Source organism: Cebus imitator, unplaced genomic scaffold (assembly GCF_001604975.1).
Source record: "Cebus imitator isolate Cc_AM_T3 unplaced genomic scaffold, Cebus_imitator-1.0 Scaffold236, whole genome shotgun sequence".
NCBI classification, from domain to species: Eukaryota; Metazoa; Chordata; class Mammalia; order Primates; family Cebidae; genus Cebus; species Cebus imitator.
This window is the reverse complement of record NW_016107551.1, coordinates 261,307-275,135: the sequence shown is the minus strand read 5'-3', so window position 1 is coordinate 275,135 and position 13,829 is coordinate 261,307. Positions and strand designations below refer to the sequence as shown.

Genomic DNA, 13,829 nt, shown 5'->3' with positions numbered 1-13,829 from the left:
CCAGCACCATTTATTGAAGAGACTGCCTTTTCACTCATGTATCATCTTGGCATTTTTGTTGAAAATGAATTCACTAGGCCTGGCACCATAGCTCATGCCTGCAATCCAAGCACTTTGGGAGGCTGAGGCTGGTGGATCTCCTGAGGTCAGGAGTTCAAGACCAGCCTGGCCAACAGGGCAAAACCTCATTACTACCAAAAATTAGCCAGACATGGTGGTACCCACCTGTAGTCCCAGCTACTCAGGAGGCTGACACAGGAGAGTTGCTTGAACCCAGGAGGTGGAGGTCTTAGTAAGCCAAGATCACACCACTGCATTCCAGCGTGGGTGACAGGGTGAGACTCCATTTCAAAAAAAAAGGAAGAAAGAAAGTTAAAAATAAATTAACTGCAGTCGCATGAACTTGTTTCTGGGTTCTTTATTCTGTTCCATTGGTCTATATGATATCTTTCTCTAGGTTTGGAAAGTTCTCTGTTATTATCGGTTTGATAAACTTTCAAAATCTATCTCTTTTTCTACCTCCTGTTTATGGCCAATAACAGATTTTCCCCTTTACGCCTATTTTCTAGATCTTGTAGGCATGCTTCTTTTTTAAAAAAGAAATCTTTTTTTCTTTTTCCTCTTCTGACCATATATTTTCAAATAACCTGTCTTCAGGCTCACTATTTCTTTCTTCCGCTTGATCAATTTTGCTTTAAGACATTGATTCAGCCGGGCGCGGTGGCTCAAGCCTGTAATCCCAGCACTTTGGGAGGCCGAGATGGGTGGATCACGAGGTCAAGAGATCGAGACCATCCTGGTCAACATGGTGAAACCCCGTCTCTACTAAAAAAAAAATACAAAACATTAGCTGGGCATGGTGGTGTGTGCCTGTAATCCCAGCTACTCAGGAGATTGAGGCAGGAGAATTGCCTGAACCCAGGAGGCGGAGGTTGCAGTGAGCCGAGATCGCGCCATTGCACTCCAGCCTGGGTAACAAGAGTGAAACTCCTCCAAAAAAAAAAAAAAAAGACATTGATTCATTCTCCAGTTGGTCAACTGTGTTTTTCAACTCTAGGATTTCTGTTTGAGTATCTTACATTATTTCAATCTTCTGGTGAATTTTTTGATTGAATGTTGGATTCCTTTTCTGTGTTAGTCTGAATTTCTTTGAATTTCCTCCACACACCTATTTTGAAGTAATTGTCTGAAAGGACACACATCTGTGTGTCTCTGGAATTGGTCTCCAGTGACTTATTTAGTTCATTTGGTGAGGTTATGTTTTCCTGGAGGGTCTTAATGCTTGTAGATGTTTGTCAGTGTCTGGGCACTGAAGAGTTAGGCATATATTGTGATTTTCACAGGCTGAGCTTGTTTGTGCCTGTCCTTCTTGGGAAAGCTTTTCAGGTGTTCAAAGGGACTTGGGCCCCAAGCCCAATAAAGTGATTTTTTTTTGTTATTAATTTCTAGTTTCATTCCAGAGAAGATGGTTTTGGCAGACTCATAGAAGTACCACCTTGACAGTCTTGGGTAAGATCTGGTAGAATTCTTTAGATTACTAGGCAGATGCTCTTGTTATTTTCTTTTACTTTCTTTCCCAAAAATAGAGTCTGTCTCTCACTCTCTCTGTTGTGAACCACCTAGAACTGGGGAGGGGGACACAAACACCCCTGGGGAGGGAGACACAAGAACCACCTAGAACTGGGGAGGTGGACACAAGGCCATCACCACTGGTTCAAATCTGAAGTGAGCACAGCACTGGGTCCCACCCAAGACCCGGTGTAACCACTACGACTACCGCCTATGTTCAATCAAGGCCCTAGGGCTCTGTGATCAGCAAGTGGCAATGCCAACTTGGTTTGTGTCCCTTCCTTTAGGGCAGTGAGTTTTCCCATGTCCTGGCTGGGTCCAGAGATTCTGGAAGGCAGTGAATAAAGTAAAAAAAAACACCTTAGAAATTTACCTAATGTTCTATCCTACTGCAGCTAAGCTGGCACTCAATCAATAAGATAAAATACTTCCTGCTCTTCCCTCCCATTTCCACAGGCATAAGGGCCTCTCTCTGTGGCCGCCACCACCACCAGCCCACAGCGGGTTCTGCCAGGCCAGTACTGATGTTCACATGGCGCCCAAGGGCTCTTCAGTCACCTTGTGGTGAATGGTGCCACGTTTGAGACTCCCTGTTCAGGGCAGTGGGTTCATCTGGTAGCCCATGGCCGGTTCAGAACTGCCATCCAAGATCCTGGGCCTTGGCTCTGGGACTCCAAGAGCTTGCTTGGTGCTCCACCCCACTGTAGCTGAGATGCAAGGCAAAGTCCTCTTTAATTTTCCCTATGTTTTTGTTCAAATAGAAGGAGTTTTTCACCATAGCCAACATAGCTGGAAAGGTGCTGGGTCACACCTGAAGCCAGCATATCTCAGAGGCCAAGGCCTATGGCATACTACGGGGGTTTTGCTGTTGGTTACTCAGGGCCCAAGGGCTTCTTAGTCAGTGGGTAATGAATCTTATCAGGACTGGGTTCTTCCTTTCAAGGCAGTGGGTAACCTTTTAGCCCAAGTTGCGTCTAGAAGTGTTGTCCATGAGGTAGGGCTTGGAGTGAGGGCCTCATGGCTTTGCCTGGTGCCCTATCCTACTGTGGCTGAGCTGGTATCCAAGAGGCAACACAAAGTTCTCTTTATTCTTTGCTTGCTTCTTCTCAAGCAGAAGAAAGGAGTCACTTTTGTTGTTGTGAGCTCCATTGGCTGAGGTTGGGGAAGAAGTGGTGCAAGCCCTCCCTTAGCCACTTCATCTGATTTCTCTCTAGGCCATGTGCCATCCTAGTCCACTAGCTCTAAGCCTATCCCAGCACTAGGTGCTGGAGTCTTCGGGTCCTAGGTTGCCTTTCAAGTTTATCTAGAATTCCAGAGCACTTTGGCTGACAGTGGTGAGGTCTGCCAAGAAACACAAGTTTGCTATGGGTAATTCTCCTCTGGCTAGATCTGATCCAAATTCTCCCTGTATGTGTGGGCATCAGCTGAGCACAGCATGGCTTTGCTCTCCACTATGACAGGAAAACATTGAATCCAATGTAAAGCCCACCATTCACTGCACTCTCCCTCTCCCAAGCACAGAGATTTTCTCCGTGCTGCTGGGAGCTGGGGGAGGAATAGTATCGGTGATTCACTACTGTCTTTCCTACCCTCTTCAGTGCCTCTTTTTGCCACATGAAGTTAAAATCAGGTACTGTGATTGTTCAGTTAATTTTTGGTTCTCGTGATGGTGCTTTTTTTTGTGTTAGTTGTAAACATTTGGTATTCCTGCGGGGGAACGAATGGTGTGGGCTTCTGTTTGGCCATCTTACTCCACCCTCTGGTAGCATATTTGGAAGTTAGGTATTGTGATGCTTCCAGCTTTGTTCTTTTTGCTCTGGATTCATTTAGCTATTCAGGGTCTTTTGTGATTCCATATGAATTTAAATTATTTTTTTTTCAATTTCTGTGAAGATTGTCATTGGTAATTTGGTAGGGTTTGCATTGAATCTGTAAATCACTTTGGGTAGTATAGACATTTTAACAATATTATCTCTTCCAACTAATGAACATGAGCTATGTTTCCATTTATTGTGTATCCACTTCCTTTTTTTAGAGTAATATTTTATAATTTTGACTGTGAATATTTTTCACCTCTTGTTACATTTATTTCTAGGTATTTTTTTTTCCTAGCTATTATAAATTAAATTGCTTTCTTGATTTCTTTTTCGTATTATTCACTGTAGCTATGTGGACATTCTACTGATTGTGTATATTAATTTTGTGTCTTACAATTTTACTGAATTCATTTATCAACTCTAAAAGTTGTTATGGTGATGTCTTCAGGTTTTTCTAATTATAAGATCTTGTAATCAAAACAGAAGAATTTGATATCTTTTTTTCCAAATTGGATGCCCTTTCTTTATTTCTCTGTCTTACCTAATTGCTCTGGCTAGTGCTTCCAGTATTATGTTGCGTATGAATGGTGAAAGTGGGCATCCTTGTGTTGTTGTAGCTCTTAAAGGAATAGCTTTCAATTCGTCCTCACTCAGTATGATGATGTTAGCTGTGGGTTTGTCATATATTACCTTTATTACATTAAGGTATTTTTCTTCTGTACCCAGTGTGTTGGAAGATTTTATCATAAAGGAATGTTGAATTTTACTAAATGCCTAAATTTTTTAAGCTTCTATTCCTTCATCAGCAAAATCAGCACGATAATAGTTCTTCCTCATAGATTTTTTTAAATTAACATTAACTAAAATTATGCATGTCACACATTTAACTCATAGTAGACTTGGAATAAAGAGTATTATTTTCTGTATCATAGATGCAATTCAGAGACAATCTGTTAAGTACTGAATGTTATGATTGGGTACCATGGCAAAGACAATAAAATCAGGATCTCTCTCCTCAAAGAGTTAACAGGCCTTTGGAGAAGTAAACACGCCTACATAAAAACATAACAGTCCTAAACCAGACAGCAAGATTTTCTGTCAAGTGAATGTGTTATATGAAAGATCACAAATGAGGTTTTGTTTTAAAAACTAACTCTAATATATTGGTCTTGACTGCTTGGAAAGGCATGCTAGGAAGAATTCTGAGGGTAATAACAGAATGAGTAGAAAATAAAATGTCATAACTGATTAACAATGCCAAGAAAACAGAGGAGAGGCTGTCCATCAGAGGGTATTTTAGGTGGCATGTTGGAACAAGGAATAAAATGCATTTTTTAGTATCTTTATCAAAACTATATTTTACTGTTATTCACTATATGGCATGGATGTTGTTATTCTCATTACAACTGAAACTCAGAGAATTTAAGTAATATGTCCAGCTCACACAGCCAGAATAATGGTGTGGAATAAATCTGAAACTAATATGGATTTAAACACTCATACTCACCATAGTTCTGCATTGTTTGACAAGAGTGGTATAGCAGAGGCTGAGTAAATCTTAGTCCCATTCAAATTTTCTTTAGGGTTTATTTTATATCTACAAAAACAGGACTTCATCCAGAAAACTCTGCCTAAAGACTAGCTCCTGGTATACATTAATTACTTAATGTTGAATTAAGTATAATATCTGGACTTAAACAGCTAAACATTGTTTATGCACTGGGGAAAAGGAAAAGAGGCCTGTAAAATGGCACCTGCTATTGGATTTTACCAGTTGCTCTCATTTTTCTGGATACACAGTAAGCCTATACTTTTTAACTTTTATTGAAGTTCAGTTGGAGCCTTGTAACTAATACTATATCATGGCATGTGGGGAAAACATACAGACAATCTCAGTCGCGGCCTCTGCCATCTCTCATGAGATTCTTTGCCCCATGCATTATATTCTTTCACCAGGCCTGATGTAGGGGGATCTAGCAGAGAGGATCAAGAAGGCCCAAGGAAACAGTGGAATCCTAAGTGGTAAAAAGATTTGAAACCTGTCATACCTTTTAGAGAGGAGCCATCTCTGAGAAAAGTCTAGTCCTTGTCAAATGCAATATGTAAAAAATAAATATGTTTTTCATACAATATCATTGAGATTTTTGTATTTTAGAACAGACAACGTTACTTATCTTGACTGATAGAGATTATCAAAAGGCAGTCAGTAAAGAAGTGAGATTTCCATGGAGCTGGAAGGATATACGGGTGGGTCTTCTAGAAAGAGAACTCATTTTCAGAGAAGCACATATTGTGCAAAGTATTCAGGGAATTTGGGTTAGAAATGTAGATAGTGGCTCAGATTGGAGCTCCAGTTAGGCAGGAAGAAGTTACTTGGTGTTCTAGTTATCCATTATTGTATAACAAACTACCAAAAGAAGAGACATAAAACATTAATCCTTCTGTTCTATTCTATTATATATTTTTGTGGTCCAGGAATTTGGGCAGGACTCAATTTGTTGAATCTTCTCTTCCATGTGGCATCAACAAAGGTCACTTGGCTGTATTTGATTGTCAGATGGGCTGTTACAGAAGATCCAAGACGGCTTTACTCCTATGTCAATTATTAAGTGTGGGCTCAGCTGGGACTGTCAGTTGGTGTGCAGACATACATCTCTAAGGTCAGAACTGCAATAGGCAAGGTGGAAATCAGCAGTTCACTTACAGGCAAGTACCCTAACTGGCATTGCATCACTTCTTCCATTTTCTGTTGCAGCAAGTCATTAATGCTATGAGATTTTACCTTTAAATGGTATCAGACTCCCACCTCTCAATGAAATAAGCAGCAAAAATGTACATCCAACTTCAATGCCCTCTATCTAGGATCTGTAAAATCAGATTTTTAGGGGAAGGGACTTGGCAGTGTGCCTCTCTACTTCACCAGTATAAACCACTTATCCTACTGCCTAGGGTTCAATCAGCAAGTTACCACAACCTTGTGGAATCACAATCACACTCTAAGAATACATCAAAAGAGATGTAAAAGGGAACTGAGTTTTACAGAATACCAACTACTGCTTCAAACGTTTAATCTTAATGTATTCTCAAACCTTAAGGTATTCTCTTAATGTAGTTGTGTAGGTTTTATTCTTCCTGAATATTACTGAAAAGACAGCCAAAGTTCAGAGGAAAACAACAACGACAACAACTTTCCTAAGATCAATCATGGCCAAAGTAGTATTCTTTCCACCACAGTATGCTTCCTTCCACATGCACAACTTAAATGCCCCCTGTTCAGAATGTGGACTTGGTGGTCAAGTTCTTCAGTCCCATCCTGGCCCCTATCCACAGGCAGAAACTGGATCAAAGCCTCTAATTTTTCTGTGATCATTTATCATATCAGAACCAAAGGAGACTCCAGTCTCTGCCTTTCCCACCACGGGATTGTGGGGGATTGATAATAAAAATGAACCCTAAACTCCTTGCAAATATAAATGCTAACCAATAATAAGATGAAAAATGAGGGCAGTAATATTGCTCCACATGTGTAAGAGCCAGGGATGAAAGGCATTGTAAGAACTGCTATTATCTCTGCATATTCAAGTCCCCATTCTTCCTTTTCTGTTTTGTCCTTTGTTTCTGAAATGCTTGATTAAGGCTCTTTAACAGTTTATTTTACTTTGTCTTATTTTTTTCCTACTTTGAGAAATACTTCACTATATCACTGGAGACGATTTAGCCTTTTGTTCTATTGGAAGAAAGAAAGCAATGCAGGCTTACTTCAAAGAGAACTGATCAAAACCCATTGGGGATCTGGTAATAAAGAAACTCTGCTTTGTTTTCAAGCAGGGATATGAAATTATGCTATAAATTGTACAAAGCAACAGGGGGTGTGGGGGGTGAAGAGCAAGAGATGAATGCAAGTCAGAAATATTGGTCCCATGGCCAGTGTTTCAGGCTACAACTCAGAGATTTAGGGAACCAACTGGTTTTAGAATAGAAGAAAACTTAAAGACACTTTAATCCAGCCTTCCACTCTACCCAGGCATCATTTCTGTGATGGCTCTTAAATAAGCCCTAAGACCTGAAGCTCACTCCTGGTCATCAACCTATACTTATTTAGGGAAGCTCAAAGTAGAATTTCCTGTCTTAGTCTGAAATTATATTGCACTTTTAAAAAAACCCTACAATTCCTGGCTCTGTCTTCCATGGGTTTCACAGAGCAAATTCTCTTCCTTTTTTGGGGAAATTGAAGAGTTAGAGTTGTTTTAACATGTGCTAACACCCACAACTCCTTCAGCTGTTCCTGGAATGATTTTTGATAAGATTAATTCAGTCTCCTGGGAGTCTATAAGAGGACTAGAGAAAGTAATTAGAGAAAAATATGGGTAGAAAAAATTTGATTTTCTGACCAAAGCTGATAAACAGCTTAGTGGGCGGAGAATAGCTAAGAGGTTGGAGAATGGTTTCCAAGCAGCAGACCTGACCTCTTCCCAGGAGGGAAGAAAGAAGAGGGCAGGCACAGGAAAGGTGCTGGAAGGCTCTCTAAGATTGTTACCCAGATCATGTAGGCTGAAGGTCACTCTGCCAGAGTACTGAGGGGTGATTAATACTGCTTTGCAGGAGAAAGAAGGAGGTGATCACCTTAATTAGGTGGGTGGAGACAGATTAGTGGAATAATAGAGAGGGAAGGAACAGGTTAGAATTGCATCTCATTAAGAAGTTCAGATAAAGGGATGAAGGAAAGGAAGTAGGAAAAGGTTAAGGGAGAGCAAGGGAGAGCAAAGGCAGGCAAGAGCTTTATGCGAAGCTTGGAAATTAAATTCATTATTCAAAAGCATGGATGCGTGTGTTCTGTGACAGTTTCCAGGGAAATCTTCCCTCTACTCTCTGTTCTTTCTTTATTGGATGTAATTTAACTAGGTTTATGTGGGTCATCATACATATTATATATATATATATATATGTAATCTACATACCAATTCTGCTTTACTTTCACAACTACCTAATTTAACTACTAATCTTCAAGTATCCAAGAAAAGTATGCAGGATACTAGGTAATAGATTCTTCCAGGGGTGTGATGGCAAATGTTTAACATCTGACTCTGCAGTGCAGAAAAAAGGCACTGACTTAAGCTTTAATCATTGGCCAATTTCTATGGTATAAATACTCCTACTGTGGCTCATTACAATCTACCAACAAGACAGCACTGAACACAGGAGTCAGAAGACATTCACAATAGCGCATGATTATGTAGTACTTGCACATAAAGATAAAAATAGACAGGAAAAATGTTAAGAACATAGATGATGGCAAAATGTAGAAAATAATTAGCAAGTAATGAGTTTTAAAGATTCATTAGCGTTTTTAATATAAACTAATTGTAAGTTTATATAAGTTAATTTTTACTAAGGATTCAGTTTAACAACTGGCTTGCAAAATTCCTGAAAATGTATAAATCTGCTTGGGAACCTAGAACGGGCTGTCTCTGATATACTACTGGGCCCTTCTCCGTTATGAATGGTGAGGATATGTTTTGGCTAAGTTCGAGGTAAAAAATAAGGTTGGCCTGGTCTGAGTAAACCTGCAGTTTGGGGAGACTAAAAAGATAAATAAAGAGTATCCATTTATTTTAACTCAGCAGCAAAAAGTATATATGTATTATATAATGAATAATGTGTTTATATATAATAAACTGTAAAGAATATATTATATTAGCATATATTGGTATATACAGTATGTGTATATTAGTATTTATATATTACAGTAGGTAGCTAATCAGTCATAAGCAGGGGAAGAGAGGGCTTCCCCTCTGAAACCAAGAATACGAGGCAACTATCTGGTGATGGTTAAGGTGGTTGTTACACTGTTTATCTAAAATAACAGTTGGTCCCAGCAGGTGCCAGTGAAAGACAGTCTCCCAGAAGACAGAAATATCTTGAAACTAGTGATCAGTAGCTTCCTGATAAGATCTCAGGAGTTTGACAAATAGGCTCAAGCATGTGCATTAAGAGGCAAAATGGTGGCATTTCACTGGCATATGACCTTTCAGGGACATTCAGCTGGTAAGGGAAGAACGCCTCAAGTGAGCATGCGTACAACTCCAGTGAACACACTGAGCATGCGGCTCTCCCAAGTGCTGGCAGGCCACTGTGAGGGCAGACAGCCCACCCCAAGGGAAGAATCAGGAGAGAAGTAATGGTAACGCAAGACCCCAGAAGAATGTCAACATATGAACTCCCAAGTCAAAGATCAAACAAGGCACTTGTCTTTCAAGCCCACCACCTCACCCTCTTCCAACTGGACCTTCCTTCCTTTTGTTTCTGCTCTAAAGATTTTTAATAAAATTTTATTTCTGCTCTAAAATTTGACTCAGTCTCTCCTTCTGCCTTATGCCTCCTAGGTTGAATTCTTTCTTCTGAGGAGGTAGAATTGAGGTTGCTGCAGACCCATATGAATTCATGACCACTAACATGTATTACTAATACATGCACTGTACTAGTATTTGTACATATTAATAATATATTTACAAATATATATTACTCTATATGCTAACATATCTAATATTCTTGGATATATAAGTATATGTGTGTATATATGTATTAATCTCTATATGTATAATCATAAATAATTTTTATATATCCATAAAATGAATCCTCTAAAGCTGCGCCCTCAGGCACACTTAACTAAGTTAAAGCATTTCTTTGTGTATTTCAGGATCAATTCTTCTTCTTAGTATTACTATTACTTTGTGTAAACTTACCTATGTAATTCAGACGATGGGTGTTTTTGAAAGTCCAATAAGAGAAATACTCCATAACTCCACAGAGAATGAGACATTGTGAGCCTTGAAATACATTTGGAAAGATAGAGAAGAAAAGGTATAGTCAAAAACAGAGACTTTGGTAACAATAAATACATATGTTGCCTCTGATAATTTGATGTACTCCCTGGAATGTTGAGACTTATAGAAAAGTTTAAGCTTCAAACAATAATTTTGGCCTGTTTTAAGAATAATTTGTAATTACTTGGACAGAAAAGTTCTATGTAAAAAAGAAATAACAAACATGGGATATTTAAGTTTTTCAATCACATTCATTAGCCATGTCAGTGGAATCACATGACTGTTAACTACCTAGGAGAACAGTAATCTCAACACTCAAGAAATTTAGATGAACCCGTTTTCATACTGAACATTTCTAGACTAATTGTAAAATATTCTTACCTAATCAGTGAAGACTTAATGACTTCTCCTAGGCAACAGTTAGTTAACCTATGTATAGACTGTATATAATTTTGCTATTAACTAAGAGTTTTGAGAGAATCCTTTTAAGGTTCACTAATTTGGCGATTTTACTGCAATTGTAAGGTGGTACATGTGTATGCCTATGTGTCCAAAGGATAAACAAAGTGAGATCAAATACATCTTTACACATGTATGTATATATGGATTTAGTTCTAAAATGGAAATCAACTTTTGTATTTGTAGAACACAATCTCACTTTTCCTTTTTAACACTTTATATATTAGCCTTGGCATTGTTTAAGTCATGGACAATTTAGACATCTGTACAGAAGTGTATACATTTATCTACATTACAGATACTCCTACATCTATAATGATAAAACTAACATTTACTGTTACTTACTCTGTGCTAGGCTTTTCTGAGCACTTTACATAAATTAACACCTTTATTGCTCATAATTACTACATTAAAAAGGTATAATTGTTATCCTCATTTTACCCATATGGAAATTGAGTCACAGAGGTTAAGTGATTTGCCAAAAGCCACACAGCTGTTGGGAAAACCACATAATGTTTCTCTAAAATTCATGTTCTTTACTGTGCTTTAATCTCAGCTCCTTCAACTGTGATATTATCATTACCGTAATAGTTGGCAACAAAAAAATATTCTATTTTTTCACTTGAATTCAAAGCCCCATTAATTGTTGGAAGTTAGAAAAGTGGGTTGCACAATTAGAATGCATCTTTCTCTTAAATGGTTGTATCAATTTAGTGCCTTCTCTAAAAATTTCAATTTACTTTCTCTAAAAAATTTCATTGAATACCTGCTTTGGCCTCTTGTTATCATTCCCATACTTTTAAAATCTCACTGCCCAATTCTCCCTCTCCAGTTTCTTCTATTCACTTTGCAAATGGTCTCAGACTTAATCTCAAAGGTGACTGTTTCTATTTATATATTGCATTTATTTCTATTTTCCTGTTTTCGATTTTAGCGTTTTACTTATCTACTGCAAGTCTGCCCTTGACATTTAACATTTTTTAAGTCTTGTGGAAAATTCACAATCCTTAACTTTACCTGTTTCACTTGGGAATTATATTGCATCATAAGCTCTTTATTCATTGGTTAGTACATTTTTACCAACATAAATTTAATTCCAACTATGTGCCAAACAGAATTTAGAACACCTGGGATATAGGGATTAAAAATAAAAATAGAACATCCCTAGCCTCAAGGAGTGAGTCTCTAACTTCACTGCATATTAGAATCACTGGGAGATATATATATATATATATATATATATATATATATATATATATATATATCGGGAATATATATAAATTCTTAAAACACAGGCTACACTCCATACCAATTAAATCAGAAGCTCTGAGTATGAAAAATCCAGGCCATAGTTTTGTTTTGTGTTTGTGTGTTTTGTTTTGTTTTAACTTCTCAGGTGATTCCAATGTACAGCCAAGTTGGAGAACTACTCTATTAGGGGACACAAACATATCTGGAAATTATTAATAATAGAAATGTGCACAAAATACAGAGGTAGCAGAAGCAAAATAATGATGTACTCTGCTTTTTGAAAGGGTCTCTGAGGATTTCTTGGGAGAGAAGCTAGGCTTTATTTAATGAAGAAGAAAGGTTGAACATTTCAAGGACCCTAAGCATATCCATGTTGCTCGAACATAAAATAATAAACAAAAAGTTTCAAGAGAGGAGATTAAAAAGGTAGTCAATAAGAAAGATCGTGAAAATCCATCTAAGCTTTATTTATGGAGCTTGTACTTGTATTCTGGCTAATAGGTTAAACTTTAAATAATATCTAAAAAGACCAAACCGTGCTTACCTAAATTTTACTTGAAGTACTTGATGGATAGAAAGAGACAAGCAAAGAAGTAAGAGACCAGTTAGGAGGTTTTGCAGTATTCCACCAAGAATTGAAAGTGATCTAGATGAAGATAGTGGTAGTGAAGGTAAANAAAAAAAAAAAAAAAAAAAAAAAAAAAAAAAAAAAAAAAAAAAAAAAAAAAAAAAAAAAAAAAAAAAAGGATTCATGATTCATTTTGGAAAAGATTCTATACTTAAAGATGGATTGATAATGGATTGGTTATTAATGATGAGAGAGAGAGAAAAAAAACCGAAAGACAGAGATAGAGAGGGGGAGAGAGACACAGAAGACAAGTCGAATCACAGGGAATTTTATTTTTCTGGCTTGAGAACCCAGATCTATATTGAACTCATTTTTCCAAAAGGGGATGACTGAGGGGAAAAAAACAAAAAAACAGTTAGGGAGGGAAACTTATTCAGTTTTCCCCTAACATTTGGTTAAATTCAGTTTTATCCACTTTAACCTAGAGATGCTTATGAAAATGAAAGACGGAGAGTGTGTCTAAAGCAGAGGTAGTCATTGATTGTGTTAAAAGATCCTAAGGATAGTAAGAACAATATATATCAGATTGTTGGTGATTTTAATGACATATATTCCAGCACAGTGGTGATACAAATCTGAACAGAGTGGATTGAAGAATGAATGAAAGATGAGGAAGTTGAGCTAACAAGTCAACAATGTTGTTGGGGGGCAAGAAATGTGATGATAACTAGAGGGAAAAGTGAGGTCAGAATAAAATTTCTTTGATCTAACAGGCACTACTATATCTTATGTATGCTTATGAGGCTGATTCAGCAGAAAGGGAGAGAGACTGACAATGCAAAAGAGAGGAAAGAAGGAATATGTGTAAAGATGAAAACGGTTAACATCTAAAGTTCATATACAGGGACTGACTTTTGATAGAAGAATATGGGTAAAGAAGCAGGTGGAGCTTTGCGCAGTGGCAGTATCGTAGCCAATGAGGTTTATCCAAGGCTCGATTATTGCTAATTGAAAACTTTAAAAAAATTAAAAAATAAAAAAAAAGAAGCAGGTGTATTTGTGGATTTGTGAATAAAAAGTGAAGAGGATCCAATCATATGGCTTCTATGTTTTTAATGAAGTGCTGTCCTGTACAGTTACTCCTTTTCCAGTCTCCTGTAATATTTTTAAGTAGTAGGCTACTTGCCTCATTGAAACTTCCAGAAAAGAAAACCCAGGGAAATTAGCAACAGACATGGGGGAGAATAAAAATGACAATCTATATGACCACTAACACCACTACTTCGATTGTAATTATTATTAGCACCTCTGTTATTTCACCTTTGATTTATTAAATGTTAC

The 13,829-nt window shown here is 37.6% G+C and overlaps 1 pseudogene; it reads left to right on the top strand.

The window, feature by feature from the left end:
• The first annotated feature begins 13,435 nt into the window (after positions 1–13,435).
• On the top strand, positions 13,436–13,564 carry LOC119466868 (annotated as a pseudogene).
• Positions 13,565–13,829: the final 265 nt, after the last annotated feature.